General features: G+C 33.9%; 1 protein-coding gene across 1 annotated transcript in view; it reads right to left on the reverse strand.

Moving 5' to 3' along the window:
• The window catches only part of LOC111059209 (paxillin homolog 1), a 444,946-nt gene extending 422,549 nt beyond the window's left edge, over positions 1–22,397 (reverse strand). Inside the window, 1 exon segment of the mRNA XM_039425022.1 lies at positions 21,986–22,397. The gene's annotated coding sequence lies outside the window, so the exon portion shown is untranslated.
• Between the last annotated feature and the right edge of the window lie 640 nt (positions 22,398–23,037).

Consider the following 23,037-nt stretch of genomic DNA (forward strand, 5'->3'; position numbering starts at 1 on the left):
ATATAAAGGAAAAAGCAGCCTCCTTCATACGCCAATATTAGAGTAAAAATCAGACTATAGAAATTATTCATCATAAATCAGCTGACAAGTGATTACACAGATGTGTGGAGAAGCCAGTCTATTACTGTATTCTTATAAGGTCTATAGTTTCAATCAAAGACCTTGAAGAGGTATGCATCTTTAAGCTGGGTTTACACCAAAGTTATTAATAACTTAATCCTTATAGATTCTATTAGATTGATTCTATTGATTGTTGACAAACTCACATGTTCATCATGTGTATGATAAGTTATGTTCAATCTAATATAATCTATAAGGATTGAGTTATTAACATGTTGTTAATAGATTTGGTCTAATCGCAGCTTTAAGGTCTTTGGTTTCAATATTTTGTTTTGCAGTCATGGTATTATTATGCGTGTCCATCAGTATCAATATTCTCACATTCGAAAAAACTAATTTAATAGGTGATTAAAAATAATCAAATGAACTAAATAATGCTGAAGATATTATAATATTTTTGATTGAAAAAAATTAATTTTCATTCGATGGAAAGATTATCACGGAACTGGATGAATATTATATAAATTCTGGAATAGAAATATATTCTATTCATTGTTTGAATAAATATAAATATTAATAAATTATGGATACAAATTCAAACGTGTTAACATTTAAAACAGTTGACATCAGGTACTTGTGGATGAGAATACTGCGTGAGGTCTACTGTTTACAGAGCTACTAGTAATACTTATATTCTTTTATTCAGTGTTTCCAATTATTGTACAACTATTCTCCGTCCTGAGAATGGGGTGTAACATTCGTTTCAAAAGATACAAAAAAAAATTGAAAAACCTTTTCAACTCACATTCTTGTTAGTTTTGTACGGCTTCATTGAATGTCTTTGTACTGCTGTTAATGGGTCATACTTGCAAATAAAAAACAGAGATTAATATTTCCATGTGAATATCAAGCAAAGAAGATTGAATGCCTTTTCAAAAAGAGAGGGTACTTGATAATATCATAATGACAAATCTCTACTCCAAGGTAATATTCATACATTATCGTTCATTCATTTAGGCTAGGCCTGAAACTGATATTTTATGTTTTGGAGACGAGGGTCTAAGACCTGATTATTATTTTATTTCCTGAAAGAAAAATGAATTTCAAGGCTGATGTTGGCGTCGAACCATACTATTGATTGAATGAATACCTTATCGTTATACTTCTGTAACGTTTTAAAGAATGAGTTCCCATTCAACAAATACTGTAAATTGTGATACATCTACAAACATTTCCGTGTTCGTCCAGCTTTTTCACATTCTACTTTCAGTGGTTCCTGTATTACAAAATTTCCCTAAATTGAACCACTGGTTGAAGCAATACGTTCATCAAAAATAATCAAAACCTATTCAACTTTAAACAAGGATCCGAAAATCCATCACTTGTGTACATCAGTTTCATTGAAGCTGGAGTAAGGTTTGTTTGGACGTTTAGAGAAACACTATTTTGGGGGATTGATTGCAGGTGGTTGATGGGTGAAGGGGGGGTTAGTTGTAACAAACAGTTCAGCGGTGATCTTGTCTTGTAATAATAATCACGTGAAACTCTCTCTCTCTTTCTCTCAAACTGTGTTTTTAAAGATAATAATATACATTACACAGTACATCGAATCTATGATTATTCCTTCATCTGTCATTTTCTCCGTTGTTTCTTCTTTTTCTAGTTTCTCTTCCCCAATGTTTTTTGTAAGACGAACATTTTTTCGATCCCTGTAATAATGATGGTGGAAGCGAAGCCTTCGGCTATCATGCTTTTTGTAGCTCTACGCCAGGTGTAAAGAGTGGAAGAAATCTCTCACAACGCTATCTTTCTCTCTCATTTTTGCTCTCTTTCGTGTGTGTGAGATGTGCGCTCCAAGATACTAATTCGCCCTGATTAATAGTTCCGAGTTGCAGTAATTCTAGATTTCGTGTTGTTTTGGCTCTCTTTCTCCGTCAACCCAACAATTCCACTGCTGTAGAACAAGTGTGGAGCTTCTCAGGTAGATGAGAGATTTTCAAAAAACAGTTATTATTTCACGAATCAATCTTTGGATTTGTAACATGTTGTACAGAGTCTATCAGAGTATAGTGTAGCTGTAGCAGGTACAGGTTTCTCGGAAAATAGTTATTAGTTAGGTATCTAACTCGGGGTTTCGTAATCAACCGTACAGTTGAGAGTAGCTTTAATGAGCGGGTACAAAAATTGTCTTGCAAAGGAAAGATCGCATAAAAATAGTTATTAATTTCAAATCCATTCCAACTCTACGTAACTTGATATGCGTAATTTCTTACTATATACGAGCATAAATATAAGTAAATGGAGCTTTGTTATTAAAGTATTCTTTATTCTTTATTGATTTTCATCATCAAAATGATAGGGAGAGAAGAAATAAGGTAACCTTGTCCTAAGGTATTCCTCTCTCAAATTTAGATAAAGTTGCACATAGTAACATCATAGAGAAACGATAGCATAACTATAGGGCGTTTATCCCATGGTATAGGGCGTTTATGTCGCCACTTTTACTGTTATCCCAGGCCGATAGTTCACGTAGTTCTTTCCTATGCAGCTGTGTGACGCTGGTAGTCTCTCAAATTGTTCCGTTCATACACTATCACCCCAACAAAACAGTAAAAATTTACAATAATCGACAGTAATCGGATTGAGATAACAGTAAAAGTTGCGACATAAATTCCCTATACCATGGGATATCTACTCACGCTATTGTTTCTCTATGGTAACATATATAGTAATTATTAGTATCTGACGAAGGCGTAGTTATTTATGCAAGTCCAAAACATGAATTAAATTTATCCTAGTATATAACTATACATTTGATCAGTAGGTTGAGGCAAGTTTCGAAGAGGTGGATTGATTTCAAATCTATCTTATCGTAATATCGTTACTTGATGTACGGTACATAGCGTATCAGATCACGTATTTTGGATTTAAGAGGGGTATCTAGATCTGTAGAGATTTTTATAATAAGACTAAAAACCAGACTTGAATGATTTCATATTTGAATCGATTGAATAGATACATGTATATAGTGCATTGCAATTTGAACCAACATGTATAATACAGAACTTCATGTAATAATATAGTATAGGAATTTTCAGTTACGGCAGGAAAGTTGATCAGCAAATAGTACTGATTCTCTGACCAATATAGATGTATCGTAACATTATGAAGGGACCAGCAAATAGAAAACTGTACATATTATGTGCTTAAAATTACAGTAAGATATCTTAATACCTCCAGTAGATAATTCTCGACTGGTATCAAATGTAATAGGCTACATATAATAATTCTGAAGTAAATTATTTTCGTAATAACACTGGAATTAAATCAACTAGTATTGGTTGTGAATCAAGTAACGGTAGTTAGTAACTTGTTCCACGAATTCTTCTGATGAATCGGGGACGTTAGTATGTTTTCGTACGAAAACGCATGCAGCGTGAATCTAATATCCAGATTCCAGATAAAATAAAGATCTAAATTATCGAAGTGAATGAAGAAAGTTTGAACATTCTCCCGTTTTCCAGTTCTACATCACGATTTGACAGCATGGGACCGTTCCAATTTTAATATGATCTACGACTTTACACTTGCACCCTCCTAACTTATCTTTTGCTATTTCTATTTGTCTTCTGTTGCAGTGGTATCCGTACATTTTCTCGGCTCTTTCAAACCCACTTTTCTCCATCTTTGTCCTTGCATTGAGGGTGTCTTGTTCTTTATCAGCAATTGGATATTGTTATTCAATTTTCAGATAGAAATTGATGAGAAATTAAATTCATTCAAATGCTATTTGATTTAATTTTAATTTTAGTTTAATAATAGTTACTTGTTATTTAATTTTGTTTTTTATCTATCTTAACCATAAATTTCTTTTTTGTAAGTGCTTACACTGAAAATTGGAAACGAATTCATGATGTGCAGTAACATAACTTACTTTTCCACTAGTATAAGAATCAAAATTTGGGGGAGGAAAAGATTTGGGCTGAGCCTGTTGTACCTCCCTCAATCATTTCAACAAATTCTGGATAGTTGAATCAATAAATGAATGATGAATGAATTATCTTCTAATTCCTCTATTTCTCTATTATCTACGACTAGCTGTGCAGTTTGATGGAAATCAAGTGGATAAAATGAAAACTATTGAGATGAAAGCAACTGCATGCAATTGAGTTCGAAGAATAGAGGAAGATAAGGAGGAGGAATTGAACAGGAGGAGGAGAAGGAAGAATGCAGGTGAGGAAGTGGAAAGAAGAAAGAAAAAAGATGGTGGTGGGGAGGAGGAGATTGTGGAGAATAATTAGGAGAAAATAAAACATAGCTGGTAAGGAGAAAGAGGAAGAGGAGTAGGACTGGGAGACCAAAAAAGGAGAAAAAGGAGAAGGAGGGAAAGGAGAAGAAGAAGAAAAAGAAAGAAGAGAAAACCTGGAAAAAGAAGAGTTGAGTGAAAACGGATAACGCGAAAAGAAATATAAACGTTGAAGAAACAGCAAGCTAGAAAAAAGTAGACGACGTTTATAAAGATAATCCTTAATCTGTCTCTCTCTTGTTTCTGGCACGCAGTCTGTTGGATTTATGAATTTATTTATAATCCAGATATGATTTAGCCGGATGAATTTATGATGCACGGTGTAATCTTTTAGACTGAACTAGGCCACCAACACCACCCACCAAGACAAACCGTAAAAAATCAACCAATTAAAAATCTTGTTTCTGGAACTAAAAAACAGAAACAGCAGCGACAATAATTACCCAATTTATGATGATTTATTATTAGTTTTAGTGCAGTTGAAATTTATCACCGAATAAAAAGGTTGTAATCTATGTTGACGTCAAACCATAGAGTAAAGATACCGTTTACTTGTATGATTTGTCTCTGATCAAACTAACAAACTCAAATCCAACTAAGTTCAGATGTGAAACAACTGGAATATTGTACATTTTCGTAGAGAGCTGTTAAATTATAGTATTGAAATTAGGAAGGTGATTTGGAGTAGTTGAGAATATACAAATTTTTGGTTTTGTAGAAATGCCTGAACATTTCTTTTCTACTGGGTAAATTTCACCTTAAAATACAATTTCATTTGAATATAAATACAAAATACGAATTTCACCTTCTGGCAAAGAAGAGCTTATGAATGCTTTCAGATTCGAGTACGATGTCTACTTCCAATTTATACACCTGGTGTCACGCATGTAAGTTTATTGAAATTAACCGCAAATAAATTATGGTTACAAATAAATACCCTGAGAACCAATTAAATAAGAAATGGCGTATTCAAGCAACAGTTAAATCAAATGTAATGTCATTTAATCAGATGTAATATATATGTTCGTGCAATAATTGAGTCATTGTGTTATATTATTATACAAATAAATACCCTGAGAACCAATGTAATAAGGAGATGACGCATTCAATCAACAGTTGATCGCGGTTAAGTTTATTATATTGAGTATATGCAATTGAGTTATTATGTTATATACACGATATGGTAACATTGACATTATTCTCCATTCACATTTGATGTGAAGCATCCATATCTTCATAATTTCAACCTCCTAAATTCAGTATCAATAATGAACAAACTGTTTTAATAAACCAAGGTATAGAATGAACAATCTAGAAATTTGTGTATAGAAGTTTTCTCTAACCAAGGTAAGAAACTGCAATCATGTTTTTAAATTAATATTTCTTGGAAGTCTTCCACGAAGGAATACTAATATAATTATTATTGATTTAATTACTGTACCAGGTACGTATCCTTACCATATCTTTGGAAAAAATAAACACCCTTATCTCAACTCAACCCCAATATTCTGAAATTCCCTGACTTTAACATACACGAAACTTATTGACAGACATCTTGTTTGAAGTACTATGGTGAGATCCAATTTACACTGTCAGAATTCCTCATAAATAACAGCAATGCATCCCGTTCAACCAACGCTGACCTTATTAAGTGAATCTCACAGTAGCATGCCACTCCAGTGTTGAGAACCTTTGCGTGCTGCTTCTGCTGTATAAATTTGTTTGATACATCGAACAATAACTTACTAAAAATAATCCAAATCCTGACATAGTCCGCCCTTTAAGTCAAGTTCTGGTAACATAATAGTGGAACCGAATTCGCAGACAAGAAACGAGAATCTTGAAGGTAAGGAAGGAGTTAATATGTGCGAGTTGCATGAGGACATGAAGTGTCATAATATGAACACATGGACAAGTCTATCGTCTTTGAACAGCCACTTTTGGATGAATGGATATTATTTTATTTCTGTCAAAAATAAGTTTGCATTGATTGATACTTTTAGTGAAAAATTATTGTAGTTTGTTTGTTACTAGAACGAGTAAAACAATGATGAAATAGGAAAGAGAAAAGTATAGAATGTGAAAAGTGTATTGAGGCAGGAGATATGGCAGTGTCTCCCATAGTGAGATTCATCTCCAACTGTCAGCATTAAATCAATGAAAAGCATTAATGTTATTAATGGATGAATACTGACAGTGAGAAGTGGTTCTCAACTTACCAACAGTGATTATAGTATAACAACTGAGCCACTGCCATCTCATCAGCAATTAATTAAATCTAATCCAACTTATATAAACTAATTAGTGGGGCTTTAATGCAGTAATAACAATAATTAATAATGGAGCACAACAGCAATCACACAATTGTCAACAACAGACAACAAATTAGAGATGGCAGCCCCAAATTTGTGCTTGATATAACAGAGCTGTGTTACCAAGGTACTTGACCTAGGCAAATAGGCAAGTTGTCTAAATACAGCATATTCCGGAGAAAAGGGTGGAAGGGTTGTAGGGTTTGTCTCTAAAATAATTTAATGAATGTGTATCAACTGCTCTGTAGTATTCTAAATGCTTTGTATTATTAGTACCGTCGTTTCTTAGACCAATTATGGCTCTGCTTCAACAAACCAATCAGAATCGTTAAACTATAATATAGTTCTGATTTATTCCTGGGTGCTAGGCATTCGAAGCATGCTTAGCAAAGATAGTTTAAAGAATTGTTCATAATACCGTGTAATTATGTGCAGAACTACATGTCAATTATGCTATACATAGAAGAAAGAATCGGAGGAAGAGAAATGGCAGTTTATAGATAAGACAGTGAGACGAAAAGTAAGTGATATGCTCCGCCGAAAATTCTAGAATAGGCAAGAAATCTTCATGGATACCAGTCCTGAATCGATTCAATTTGTAATGATCATATTGTAGCAAGCATTGGCAAAATTACATGGTCACTGCAGATTTGATAACTGTCAACTGTTAAGGTGCGTACAGATATACGCGCCGCGAACAAGAGTAATTCACTTTTCATCAGTTGATGCCAAGCTTTTCATATCTATTTATAGCTTTATCTTACCTTTTCTGTAAAAATACAGATTCAAAAGTGAATTGTTCATGTTCGCGGCGCGTATATCTGTATGCACCTTTAGGCTATTTACACACACACACATCGATTTTTGGACGTACGATTTTTTGCCGTCCTCATAAATTCTATCAGATTGGACAAATGCTGTCGGTTTGAAGCGAATCTCACCTGCTATTCCGCTATTCTGAGAATGAGGTTATCGCATATATATTTCTTTGTAATTTACCTGACAATTTCACCTATAAAACTATTCCTGGATGGTTGGGAATTGGGAATCCCCAGTTGGTTCTCTCAACAAGAATTAGTTGAGTATCAAGTTCTTCAATGTGTGACAGTTCAATATTGTAGTGTTCTGAATTACTATTATAGCTTCATTCACTTTAATGTAATTTTAGTATTCGTGTTATTTTCTATTGAGTCTATAAAACTATTTTTATCTTAGAGGCATGTATTGAAATGTTTCGATAATTGATTTCATTTTAAAAAAAAAATGCTAATTGCTCAAAATTTCATCTATAAAAACTAGTATCATTGGCTGAGCCAAAACTACAATATTAAACATTTCCACATCCAAGGAGTTCATAACTGGATTGAAAAGTAGTTTATTCGAATTAAATAGAACGATAATTGAGTCACAGTATAATATTCACTATCAAAAATGAACCTTAATCCACTAGCAATTATATTAAAAAGGAAGCAAAATCACCAGTTAAAGAAAAGTCTTGTGGTATAAACGGGATAAAATTTCCTACATGATTTTGATAAGTAGTTGAAACGTAAAATAAAATAACATTCATATTAGCACAGTTCATAAAATATTGCATTATTTCACACAATTATTTAAATGTAAAAATATGTTAAGCCGATACATACCGTTTCTAATAGACTGAATTGTACTTAAATCTTATATTATACCATTTTTGTGTGATTTGACTTTTCATCAACCCTGCCAGATAGAATTTGGATGCATCCGTAATAGTATCCAATGGCCAAATATGCTTTTTATATGTTCTTATCTTCTCAACTAATTATAACCGTTTACACTAATAACTTCAACAAAATATAGGTGGAAGGAGAGTTGAAAACTATTTTATTTATTCTTAGCAGTCGTTAAGTATGTATTTTTAGAGAACTTCCAAAGCACTTCTCAATAAATCTTCAAGGATAGGCTTGGAAAACGGTCTTTAAAAACCAGTCACATGTATAATTACTAGCGAATTTTGGCGTGCAGCCAGGTTTTTTTGGAAGAAAGTAATTTTATGTGGAAGACTTGAACTGTTGAACAATGCTCTTCTATATTTTCGTAAAACATTAAACGATACTCCAACTTAAAAATCTGCCTCACTGGTGACTGAGAGTTTTACTGCTAGCTCCTTTATTAATTTTGTAAATTCCTTTCCTTCTATTGTAGGACAATATTAATGAGATATGTGATATCTGTTATTATATGTGTATGAAATGTTCATTTCATTATATTCCCTTTCTAAAGTTTCGAATTTATTTCGTCTATGATTTCTGTATTCTGTAATGTAATTTTCATTTATACATACATTTTTCATCGCTTTCAAAGCAGATAGCGTTATCCTTTTCTAGCCCCCCAATGTTGACAGATTGTTCTTTAATAATGCAGAAATATAAATAATTAACAAAATATTTGATCTCAATATTATGAAGATCTAAATATTCTATGCAATCTACCTGATTCTGTAGAAGCCGTTAGCAACATTTAAAATTCACAAATGAGTTGCCAGAGAATATTATAACTCTTGATATAATAAAAAAATATATATCACAAAACTTCCATGCCATAGAATTCTCATATTACTTATTTCATATCAATTTCCGAGCAAAGTTCGTTCTTGGATTTCTGAAGTAGCTGCTAAATACATTCCTATTCTGTGTTCGGAGAGATAAAACCTTTGGCGTTGCAAACTAATTTTTTAAAATATCTGTGATGTAATACATGTTCACAGTGTAATAGATAAAGATCCAGGTGTGAACCAGCTTATCTCCTAGTTGTCAGACTCATTTTCAAATACAAGACGTAGTTTATAAGTTTCGCTGGCCCGTGAAATTTAAAGTAATTGAAAAATTGTTAAATAATTATTTCTCTGTTAGCCGATAATTCCCCACGTCAATTCTCTTCGTTGAAAAACAATCCACTGAACTTATCAACTACCTTCTAAACTTCATTATTTTTCCTCTATTTATGACACTGTTTTCGATGACAACATTTTACCTAAGGTTACTGTGCTAAATTTAAGTCTACCATGCAATAAGTTGAGAACTTATCAGTTCCTATTATTAGATAGTGAATTAGTTTTTAAATAAGGTTTCAACCCGTAACAGTGATGTAAATGGGGAGGGCATAAAATTGGAAAATTCATTATTTTTAGTGTTAAAACTAATCACACAAGGTGTTGAACTGTGAAAATTTTTCGCTTTCCTCAACGATTTTCAATCAACTCATGGGGTTTAATCTTTTTACAAGCCTACTTACTAGAAGAGAGACAAATGTTAGCAGAGAAAAAGTGAGTATCAGTAGAAATGGTTAAAAAAAATATTTTTCTCGTTTATATATCTGACACGTCTTTTCTAATATAAGCCATAGGTTTTGTATGTGAGTGATGGGGTGCATGAATGAATCTACTTTTTTAGGTGGATTCCAAACTATTTTTATTTTCAATGCAAATGACACTAATGTAATAACATTGGTAGATAAAATAATAAGGTACAGTAGTCCTTGTGCTATTTTTCTTTCAAATTTAAAGGTGACAAAGTACAAGATAAGGTTAGAGTTTCACGTGTATAATTTTTTATAAAATTTGAGTGCAAAATAAACATGAATACTATAAATTTTGAATTTAGATGGCTTGAATTAATGTAATTAGAAACTCATGTAATTTATTAATTTCACGCTTCAGTTTAGTTCAGTTCATGGTCACTACAGTATTCAACTGATCTGTGAAGATCAGAAGTAAAGGAGGGTCTAGTACAGCACCTCCTTAAGCACATAATGTACTACCATCCAGAGCCCATTATAAATAAGTAAGACAGCTTGGTAAAATACTGTACTATCAAACGTCTTATTGAACAAAACCAGGTTTTCAGCTAACATCACTAGGTTTAAAGGTTCACTTTAAACCTGACCTAACATCATTACAGCTAATTGTCGTCCATGAGCTTCTTTCAAACCATAAATCAAATGTGCACTCATAAAATACATAATGGATCAGCGAAAGAGATCGAACAATCTAGAAACTAATCGTTAACTTAGTCTGTGGTAGTTAACTAAAGGCTTGAAGATTTACAACTTTTCTTATACAAAGTTGATTGGCTAAGTTTTAGTTCTAGTATAAAGTATTGATTAACAGCCCAATTACTGTTAAATCCAAATTTCATGATCGTGAAAGATATTCTCTTTGAAACATGAAATAATTAGTACTTTCAATATTTTTGTAAAAAACAACTGCTACTCTTGTAATGATGGGTGAGCTTCTTTCCATTTAAGCACAGAAATTACTCATTAGAGAGAGGTTGTTAATATATATTGATATTGACATCATACTAGATTTTTAAGGGAAAGAATATTTTAAAATGAAAGGACTTTCCATGATCAATCATATATTAAACATTTGAGAAACTAGTTTCGGTTGATACACGATTTCTCTAAATTTAAAGAACAGTGAGCCTAAACATCGAGAATCGTTCTAATAAAGAGAGAATAGAGCTGTATGATTGGTAGTTGGTTGACCTATCAACGTCTGCCATTGGCCGAGACAAGACACGCCCACAATAAACAGAGAATTCAAACTATACCAGATACAATTGGTTTGACTGTGAATTACTGTTTGTTAGGGATTGAAGTAGCAACCGAATCTAGTTCCCGAATATTCCGATAAAGAAGTTGTGTAACAATAATAGAAGTTGTGTAACAATGGTTATTCTCTACAGCCTACAACATCACCTTCACTGCAACGTTGAATGTTGATAAATACTTATACTATCTTCATTTTGAACTACATTATTTTCATCCACAAAAGTTGCAGAGCACATATTAATGATTCCAACGTTATTGGTTTTCATATACCGACAACCAAATACACAAGTCGTAAGAGCTGGATAGGCTACTCTTCTACTTTCAAGATGAGACACTTTCTGCTTCGAACTTTATAAAGGTGACTCTTTCTAGTTTATGCTTGGTTGCACATACGTCTATCAAACTCAACCGCTGTAAAATGACGTCATTAACGGAAGCAATGTCAGGAGAACCAATGAACGAATCGGACGTCAATGCGATGAAGTCATTTTACAGCGGTTAAATTAAATAGACATTCTTGCAAGTTGCAATCATGTGATAATGTATGTTAAAGTTAATCGGTATAGAAAGAAATAATGGAAACCCCACAAACGTTATTCATCCATTCATTTATACAATAAGTACATTATCAAAATGATAGGGAGAGGAAAGATAAGGTAAACTTGTGCTATTAATCTCCCACATTTAGATAACACATAGTCCGAAATAGGTTAAGTCTTGTAGTTCTTCAATTCACAAAATTTCCAGTCCTCACTATTTTACTATTTTCACTATTTAATTTTCAGTTTTGACTAAATTAATTCTGAGAATATAGGAAGAAACGCTAATTAAATCACTTCAAGTAACTATCAGTTTAGAAAAATCAAGAATTGATGATTGAGTCACAATAGGGATTCACATAGGGACGGAACATTCTGACTAATGGAGCATTAACGGTAAGTAAGAGTGAGGGTAAGCAATAACTTAGGGTGAGTAAGTTGACCACAGAGCAAGTCTACCGTTTTAACCTCAATTTTTCAAACACCATGAATTCCAATGCCACTATTCCTTATATTAAACTACTTCAATGCGCTCCGTTCAACCAATGCTGACAGTCTCATATGAATCTCTCAATAGAAGAAGGAAGGGAGCTGCTGCTGCTGCAAACACAGTATGATGTCAACAATTAAGAGAAGAACAAGGAGGGGAGAGAGAGGGAGAGTGAGTGAAGATGGAGGGAGAAAATCTGAGAAAAAAGTGTTCAGTGGAAGAAAGAAAGCGAATAGTGCAAACGGTTTAGATTGAGAAAGAGAAAGGGAATAAGACAACAACAACGGTAATTGAAGAGGTAAATCTGTGTAGCTGTGGTGTGCAATTGCCGAGTAAGATTCATTTCAAAGTGTCAGCATTGTGTGAATGAGAACTATAGATGATAATTCTAAGAAATGTTGACAGAGTACACTGTGAGTCTGGAAACAAGTGAGAAGAAGAAAGAAGTGAGCGATGAGGAGTGGGGAGGGGAGAAGACGAAGAAAAATAAGAAGATGATGAATTAAAGTCGGAGGGTAGAGGGTAGACAAGGACCTCCCGCTATTAAAAAGAGAGCTTTCTAAACGGTTTTTCACTTCTCTCTCACTCTGCACACAATCCTCTTCACTCTCTCTTCTTTTCAAACGAACTCTCAATCTTTGTATTTCTCTCTCTTACACACTCAAACAACAAGCACAGTGTAAAGAACAGACCATAAAAACTTATTTTTGAGAGCTATATTGAGGTAAGGGCTCACTGAAAGCAACTAACAACACAGTGAATTTGTGAGTAATATGAATATTATCAAATTAAATTGTTAATTATTCAAAAATTTCAAATTCAAATTCAAATTTATTTGTTCGAGTAAGTCACAGAATAAATAAATTTGAATAAAATATAAAATTTAATAAGAAAAAAAAATTGATCATTATTCATCAGCTTATTAGAATATTATCATCCGCATCATAACTTGCCAATGACTTTCAAGTTTGGAGATTCATTCTATTGAATTTGTATTTTTCATGACATGTGCACTTTGATATAAAGGACAGGTGAAATTCCAGTATACTCAAACCTATGAATTTTTTGATAAATTATTGGAAGTCAAAACTTTGAACCTATATCTAGTTGATATGAGAGGGCTTTGCGTACTTTCGGGCCTTGTAAACAAGAGATTATACATTCTATACTCTCTAATGCATTACTCTGCTTGTAACGTATTCTATACTCTATAATATAATGTTGATACTGCAACATTACATTCATTCATGTTATGTAGTACTATTCTCTCTGCATTTGTGTCAAGAAATGCAAGCAAAGTATATTCCATTTACTATTTTTAATTTTGTCATAATGAAAATAAAGATTGAAAGAATGAAGCTATTTTTAGCGTGCTAGCATTTAGCGTATGTTCGTTGATATTAAAATATAAAGTGAAACGTCAAGTTCTATTAATAGAATTAATATGAATTCATAGTCACTCGTATTCATAGATAGAAGTGTACATAGGCCTACAGTTACTGAGAATGCTGATACTGCAACATAGAAAATACTCGTATATAGGCCTACACACACACTTAAATATTTTATATTCACAACTATCACAGCTACGTCCTGTTGTACACTAGAATAAGATAAAATTGTACTGCAATGGCGAATAAAATCTTGAATCCTTCCAGCAAAAGACTAAAAATGTGTAAAGGTTGCATATTTTTATATTCACATAAAACACATGATGAAATTCACTTTGAAACGTAGCCAATATTTAGAATTTTATAGTCAGAGTCAGAATATAAATAACACCAACGCTTCCCATTCGAAAAATGCTGACATTTTATGGTGAATCCCACTGTAGCACACAAACAACGGCCCAGCCAGATGAGAGCTTGAGTAAGAAAGACAGAGTAAGCTTAGAGAGAAAGAGAGACTGAGGGTAATCGATCATGTCTTTTTTGAAAAAATCTTATAATTGAATGTCAAGTAGCTCTAATGAATGTTTCGTCTTTAATTCATCCCATCCTGCTGCACATGGAATGATCCAAGTACTCCTATTCAGCACGCTTGATGGGCTCATTAATCCAATCAGCCGAGAGAGACAAGCATGGAAATTAATATGAAAATCGGAATGAAAAAGGAGAAGAATATAGGAGAAAAATATAAGGAAGGAGAGATGGGTGGAGGTGGAGTGGGATGAAGTAATGAGAGAAAGAGAGGAGAGGAAAGAGAGAGAAATATGAGAAAAAACAGAGTATTTAGTGTAGAGGAGAGAGAGAGGAAGAAAGAGGAGAGAAAAAATATTTAGTCTTATTATACACCAATGAAGCTCAAAAGTGGAAAAAGTGAAGATGAGAAATATGAAGAGAAAAAGAACAAGAATGTGACACAAAAATGAATTGACTTGGAATTTCAACAAACGTTGACTTCGAACTTGAAAACTTAGAAGATGAGAATTTTGGATAAGAGGCGAATTGTCGCTTCTCTGGTTGTATGGTTTCAATAAATGGTAACTGATACAGGTTACTTCTATTAACGCAACAGCTATAGAACGTCAAAACCACTACCCGTTGCTTCAATCATCACACGAAATCTACACGATGATATGAACCTTCATTTCTCATCATCATCATTTTTACTATCAACATCATTTCCATTATTCACGCACACGCCTATAGTGAGGTCCACGTTGTAATAGCAGAACAACGTTGCCGATCCTCTGTCTTGCCAATGTCTTCTATAGACGGTAGCTGATACAGGTTTATTTATGTAATATCAACTGTCATTCTCGTTTAAAATAATCAGTTATATTTTATTAAGCAAGAAATTATATTTTTCAATAATTTCTCAATGAATTTTCATAATTAATATGAAATATTTGTTAATTAATTATTAATTCTACATTGTTAAAATACGATCTGGCAACAGAGCAAAGAGAGAAAGAGATAGCGCTATCCGTTTTGTTGAATGACAGACAAGGATAGCAATAATCATAAACTGTCATTATAACGTGAACCTCACTATAGGGCTCATAGGCATCATACACTACAAATTAATGAATTGGCGAACTCAATGATATTTCATCAAGTCTTGAACAACTAGAAAATATTATATGAAAACAAATAGGCCTACCGATGAATTGAACACATTTTCATCCAGTCTTGGAATTTCCAGTTTCAGAACAATCTAGACACCCCATGAAGAAACTTTATAAATTATGTTTCATACGAAAGGGAGGTCAAACCCCTACAATGAATAAGAGTGGATGAATGCTCTTTCGCATGCGTATGTTAGTCTGGTAACATACACATACAACATTTTCTTTTCCCTATTTTTTCAACTTCTCTTCTTAAATGTATTCATTTTTATGTGTTCTGTTTATTTCTACGTTCGCCCTTATTTTCCCTAATTTGTGGTGTACACCTCTTCCTCCTCTCCTATTGATAATTCTATTCTTCATCACCCATTTCCTCACATCCTGTTTCACTGTTCATCGCCTACTTTTCTCTTTGATTTTGTCAATATATTTTTCTTTTCATTTTTCCTTCAATATCTATCCTCACAATAGTACTCGTCAAAACTTTTCTTGCAATTTACTCTTTTTAACTTCTATTCCTACCTATCAATCTCCCACTTACTTCCTAACCTTCATATTCCATTTTCTCATTTAATTTTTTATTTCACTTCTTCTTCGTCCTCTCCTCCTCCTCATACTTTACCTTTCCTTTCCCTACTTCTTCGTTCCCCATTCCCCCTTCTTGCCCTTTTCAATCCAACATACAGCATCAAACCAGCAGCAGTATTCACGCATTACAATTTGGCAGCCTTTCAACAAAACACAGAATATCAACTTTTCGTTTCCCTCACTTTCGCCCCTCTTTACCGTCTTTTTCACCCCCTCCATAATTGTACCCCGAATACCCCAAAAACCTTCTCCTCTCCCCCAACCAGCCATCATTACAAGTTGTGACTTTTGGCGTTTTTTGTCCTGATTAAATAAGTTTTTCACCTAGCTCTGACTGGCTCGCTCTCATGTTTTCATTTTTTTCAGCAATAGGGAAATCGACCACTCACCCAAATGTTTCACTTCTCTTCCTCCTCCTTTCCCTTTCTCACCTCCTCCACCCCCTCCTCATCAGAGAGAAAAATAAACAAGTAACTTTGGCCCGCTATACAGCCGATTAGCGCACTGTAATAAATGTATTGTGAAACTCTAACTTGTATTCTCAATTATTCTGCTACAAAAAAACACCCGTTTTTCTGATTGACAGCGAGCAAATTACATGGGGTAAAGAGCGGAATGAATTCGGTGTGAATTTGTTCAGATCTAAATAAACTCAACAGTAATACCATGTCACACTGGATACGGAGATTGGATACTGGATACGTATTTCATACGGAGATTGATTGTATAACTTGTAAATTGTAAATTTCGTGAACACCTGCAAGAACAGACGAACGATCTCCATATATCCTTTTCGGTCCCAAAATGTTATAGTTTTTTCAAAGATTGGAATTTTCCAATTATTTGTAATTAATTTAATTCAATTTAGAAGTATTTTTTTTAATTTAAACATGATTTTTATGTTTATGGATTGTAAATTGAGTGTGTAATGAAGGAATTTTGAAGTGACACATAACCTAGCTACATTATTTAGACTGTTGTATAAATTAGAATTGGAACCGTTTTGGGCGTAAGTTAATGGTACTTTTCTGTAAGTTGAAAAATTCTTAATGATTGAATGAATGTATAAATATTCTTGCATAGATACACATGACCTCAAGGTTTCAGAGACAATCCGTTTACAACTAGAAAAGTCCCTAAGTTGAAATGATTTTAGTCCTCGTGTTTTCAATTTAATTAGCCTAATCGCACACCGTCGATAACCACCGGACTACCGGAATTCGAATAAATTGGATAGTATCAAACAAACCCAATACTTCCACTCACAGGTTTCACTCAATCGAATAATGTAACCGCAAACCAAGTATTGATAGGCTAATCACAATAATTACTCCGACGGCTGACTAATTGCACGAAAATTTGATGGCTGCAATAATTCGACATAGCACTCTCATCATATGTTCCACATTGCAATATTAGTAGAATAGTTAATACATTGTAACTTGAGTAAAAGCATAGAGAAAAATAGCGTTAGTACTTATTCTATTGTTTCTCTATGGTAAAAGTCTCCCGTTTCAAAATCTAATAATGATAATTATTGCGCTACAATACTACTGCTTCTGAAAACGACATTATTCATATGCATGAACATTATACTTAATCAAAGAGAACTCATACAAATTTTGTTCTATTCCATGAAATAATGTGAATATTCAAAGTATAAACTATTTTAATTTAAGAGATTAATAGATAAAACGGTAAAATTTATCATTTACTGCATAAAACTCTTCACTGTTAAGAACATACTTTTTGGAGCAAAATAAAATATTACGTCAATCTATCAATCAAGGTGTCAACCATATTAACAATTCAGAATCATTGTTCTCGTAGTTATCGCAAATAAAAAACTAATTCCAACTCATAGAATTATAGTGATAGATTTCCTAAAAAATTGAGTGGTGACTTATGCAATTAAAATAATTGTTGATGTTGCTTTCCATGACGAAACACTTTATAATAACTTTGTTGTAGTTCAGACACTGTCTTACTTGTAAGTATCTGAAAAAACACTTACTTTTCTTGGAGTATTGAGGCCTCTTCAAGAAAACACAATGTCTGAACTACAACAAAGTTAAAATAATTGTATAACAAATGTAATGTAATGTAGCCTAGAGTTAATAACTCAAGATTTAAAATCAAGGGAGTAACAAATTCTTTCGCATATCTTTGAAGAAATTCCTATTCGAAGTACAGTACACTATCGGACTTCACGTATTCTAAATAAATCTAAACACGAAAAAGCTTGATGAACTGATAGGCCCGATTTATATTGATGAAGTTCAATTCAACAGTTCAACAGCTATCAAACCAAGTGTGAATCCTACTCAGATCGAGCAACAAATTAACCAATTTCCCTCAACATAAACGCAGCAACCAAACGGCCAGTTGTTTACGCCAGACAATTCTAGCCAGCGAGCAAAAAGCATGGAAGAATCGTAGGCTACATATAGTTGATTATATATAAATATATGTGGGGAGATCGGACAGAGAGTTCTGAAGAGTACAACAAAAAAATAACTAAAGACCGTACTACAACAAGAAGAGGCAGTCCAGGATAAGAAAAAGAAGAATGGGAAGGTGGAGGAGAAGAGAGAGACGGACTGTGGCAGAGGGAGGAAAGAGACAAAGGGCGAGGAAGAAGAATAAGAAGAAGAAGGAGAATAAAAGAAAGAAGTTCTCTGTGGCAGTCGTTTGCCTTGGACTGTGGGAGGTTGGCTGGGTTTTGAGTTGAGTTGTGTTCAGGATGACTTCAGGTCTGCTTCAGAGTAGTATGAACTGGAGAAACACCACAATTCCACCGCGTAAAATGCCGTCAGCCTGTTGTAACGGCTCAAACTAGTTACTATACGTTCAATTATGTTATTAATCCAGATTCAAATTTGAAATAACAAACAATTGGAAATCCGTGTCTAATCTGATCAATGAATCGAAAGATCTTAACTATATGGAGAACATTTGTTGCAACGGTCAAACTGGATTACTTAACTGCTGGACTACTCTACTATTTTTGACACGATTTACTGATTTTAGTACCCTCCACATTAGCTGCGTTTATTTTGTGATTCGATGAGGTTATACAATCGTTTATGACATGATCCGAAGTTTTCAAATACCAAATCAATTGTATTTAGCACAATCTGCGTTGAATTTGCGTACCAGTGCAAGTTAATCAATAATTTACCCAATTTTAGCGTTTCTTCGTATTTATTAGAATGAAATTGTGTTCCACTCTGGTTGTTTCGACTATGATTCAGGTTTTTAGAATGTGGATAAACTTGATGAAGCATCTAAACGTTGATCCAACTCTAATGCTCTAATTTAATCTTTGGAGATTAATCTAACAAAAAATGAATTATTTTCGTAAAAATTTGACTTTTCATGGTTCAGTATCTGAATCCTCTCCTGAAACCTTGCAAGTGATCAATGAATATATGAATAATAATAGGCAAGTGGTCAAAGAGTAATACAAATTAAAACTATCAGCTGTGAGCCGACTTGATATCAATTTACGCAGTTTGTTCCAATTAAAAATTTGATGCTACTTCATCTCTCAACTCTAGATCTTCTAGATCTAGAGAAAAGTTGAAAAATCTATAAACTCTCATACTTAGTTTGAAAGCAGTTCTAGATTTTTTCGTTACTGTACTACAATTTATTGACAAATATTGGCAACCGACAGAGAAAAGATCATTTACAAACAAACTCTGATAAGTTGTTTATTTATCAATTTTTTATTCATCAAAATTTGGGAGAAAGACAGGTTTGGTCTATGCCTGTTGTCTTCTCCCAATCATATAATAATTGCAATAATTATGTATTTGTGATTGTCAATGGAATAAATAATGTTGTTTTGTCAAATTGGTGTGTCAATTGCAGCTAAAGGTTTTTTTTTCAATAATTTTTCCAGTGATTTGTTACGATTGAATACGGATTGATAACATTTTAGTAGGTACGGTAGTTTGGATGCGAGAATGCGACCGAGACTAGATGCTTTGCAGAGGTTGAGCTTATCAATGTAAATGAATTTTCAACATTATAATAATAAGTTGTATTTAATTCAACTAATTTCACGTTTAGAACGTAGCTTACTTCATCGCCTAATCAATGCAAACGATCAAAAATTGGAAATCATACCTAAATCACATTTTGACGAGACATCAATAGAATTTAGCCAGTATAAATCATTCCTCCCTTGAATAGGCTTTTAAATCAATTTAACTTGATTCCGTTGCGTAGGCTACCATAATTATTCACAAAACTATGTAGACAATTAAATATATACAATCACAACTTTTTCAAGATATCTCCCAAATCCCAGTTAACCGTAACGCCTAAATTAAATTGCCCTAATTCATCACTAAATCAGATTTTCTGTTCGAATTGATGTGTACCTTCTCCACTAATCTAAAAGTTGATAGCCTTCCGTTATATTTTTTGACTAAAAATATACCATACACTGATTCCCTTAATCCACGATTTTCAGACCAATTTAAGCTTAGAACAGTCCACCTTGAACATTGATTTAGCTGATGTTTTTTAGGTTAATTTACTGTCCTTAATATTATGAAGAGAAAAAGGTCTCTGAGCTCTCCAATCAATCCCATACCCCTCACATGGATTTGCCCTTATAAAAAACGTTCATAGTACCACAACTATTTAAATCAAACTTCATCGAAACACGTTTTTCTGGTAAATTGAACGTTACTGACCTTAAATCGAGTGCAAAAGTTTGCAAACCCCGCAATCAACGCCTGGTCAAGAACTGTCCTTTTCAGTTTGATCTTTGAATCCTCGACTAAATCCTATTAAAAGGTCGTTTATTAAGATTGTAAACCGTTGTTAATTGACTCGAAACACGTGTGGATGCAAGAAAATACGTAACTTTTGACGCCTGACGTGTGTTTATTGTCAGCTCCGCTGAAACGAAGCCTGTAGAACCGACGGAGTCGAGAGATCCCGACCAACTGACGCGACGCTCAAAAGTTGCGTGACATTCACGCCATGACGCGTTTGCGCATTCAACTCACGTCACACGCATCACGCTTCCCTCAAATTTGCTGCAATTTGTCGCGTTTTTCTACAGTTTTCACCTGTATAACCCCAAATATTACAATACGATAACAATAGTATTTTGTTTTGTTTTTATATTATAATCAAACAATAAATCAGGGGTTTCGCGTTAGTGACGTTATAAGATTGTGATTTTCATATTCAAGAACAAACAATTTCAAAATGATTTCACCTGGATCTACAGTCGCTACACAAATTGCAACAAAATCTGTAAGGCACTTTGAATCTGATGGGGAAATGAGCAGAATCTGAACAATAATAATTGTTTTCATATTCACATTCTTGAGAGGATTCTTGGTAGAGTTTGATTGGATTGGAAATTAAAGCTAATTTACTCATTATCCTAGTTTTTTTAATGTGACCCGATTTCTTACGTGAATAATATATGTTATGTTGATAGGATTATGCATGTTAATAGAATTATGATTGGGGAGAATTTATTTTTCTCTGATAGTATTGTAGAAACAAATTTAAAGAGAAAGGCAAACTTTAAAATGCAAGGCAATACGATTTTGAAATATCCCATGCTTTGCTAATACTATGTTTATGATTCTCCTGACTGTATATGTAAACATTATAACATTTAGTAGAAGCGAAAATTTTTGTCATTTAGGTTGAGTTTTAAGTGAACCTTTCCAATTTTACACATTTATAGTGGGTATTTGAAAAATTCAAATTCATTCAGTTCTTCAATGTTTGCATAAATGAGCCACCAATATAAATAGAGATCAACGAATTTTATTATATTTCTTTGTTAATTCAACGTTTTTCAACAAAAATCTATCTTTGGGAGCTCCAAACAATGTTTTACTTATACGGAAATACAGAAATAGCGCGTGTAAAACTTGTAGACCAAGCAGGACTTTGAATAACCGTTGCTCTAACAAAAATACACCTGCGTTGAAATTGGTGAATTCGACGATTTTTTATGTAATAAAGAAGGACCCAAAAACCTACCTGAATTTGAAAGCAGACAATATTATATCCGACAAAGAGTTAGTTCATCCATGGTGGGTTTTGTTGTGTTCAGCAACCAGTGGAACCTTCAACCCTGACACACTTGCACTTTGATTTTCTGAGAAATATTTTGAGCTAAATCTTGGCCCAACTCAGCACCAGCCACAAAATCACACAATTTGTCACACAAACAACGCGAGCCGCGCGACTTAGTTTGAAACTATTGTGCAAAGTTTACTATTTTGGACAAACGACGTTTTGAGGTTAAGATGTGTGGTTAGAGGAACGAGCGACAACCTCACGCCACAACAGCTAGCTAACGACTGACCAGTTCGAGTCTGCGCCGAGTGGTGGGGGAAGACAGTCAGCGCTCCTGATGGCAGGATCAGGTACTTGCCAGTAGTTAAGCGCGGGAAAGCTTGGCTTCAAATGAGATGAGGCTAGTTCGGCGAAATCTAGCGCGTGGGATTGTGGGCGTGAGAGTGTGCGCGTGCGTGCGTCCTAGCATAGCAATTGGCCGATTTGTGACAAATCAGAGCTGGCCCCACCCCTGGGGCCCCCCGCGGACCCCCCGGAACATAAATGGGACCCCCCTTTAGACGCGATGCTTGTGCGCGCCGATAGTTGAAAAATTGCTGCGAATTTTTGTTGGATGAAATTTGAAGTCTGAGCGGTTTTAGTTTTGTTGCTGTGACGTATCATTTTTTCATTTCATTCATTATAAACTGTCAGCTTTGGTTGATTGGAAAGCTTTGATGCTATTTTCAAGAATTGCTGACAGTTTCAAGTGAATCTCACCATGGAATATCATTTTTAAACGTGCTGTGATTGGTGCATAATAATGGCAAACATGGAGAATATTTTTACGTGCAATCACCAAATTTGAGGGGGGAGAATGTGACGTAGGTCGAATTGATTCTTGAAGCTTTCAGTTTATTCTGAGAAATTAGAAAATTGGCTTGTGATTGGTTGAAGTGTGGCTTGTCCATAAGGATCAAATACATGGAGTTAACCATATGAGGAAGTAGAAGTGCCTACTGATGGTTAAAAAC

The sequence above is a fragment of the Nilaparvata lugens genome, chromosome 3, assembly GCF_014356525.2.
Source record: "Nilaparvata lugens isolate BPH chromosome 3, ASM1435652v1, whole genome shotgun sequence".
NCBI lineage: Eukaryota > Metazoa > Arthropoda > Insecta > Hemiptera > Delphacidae > Nilaparvata > Nilaparvata lugens.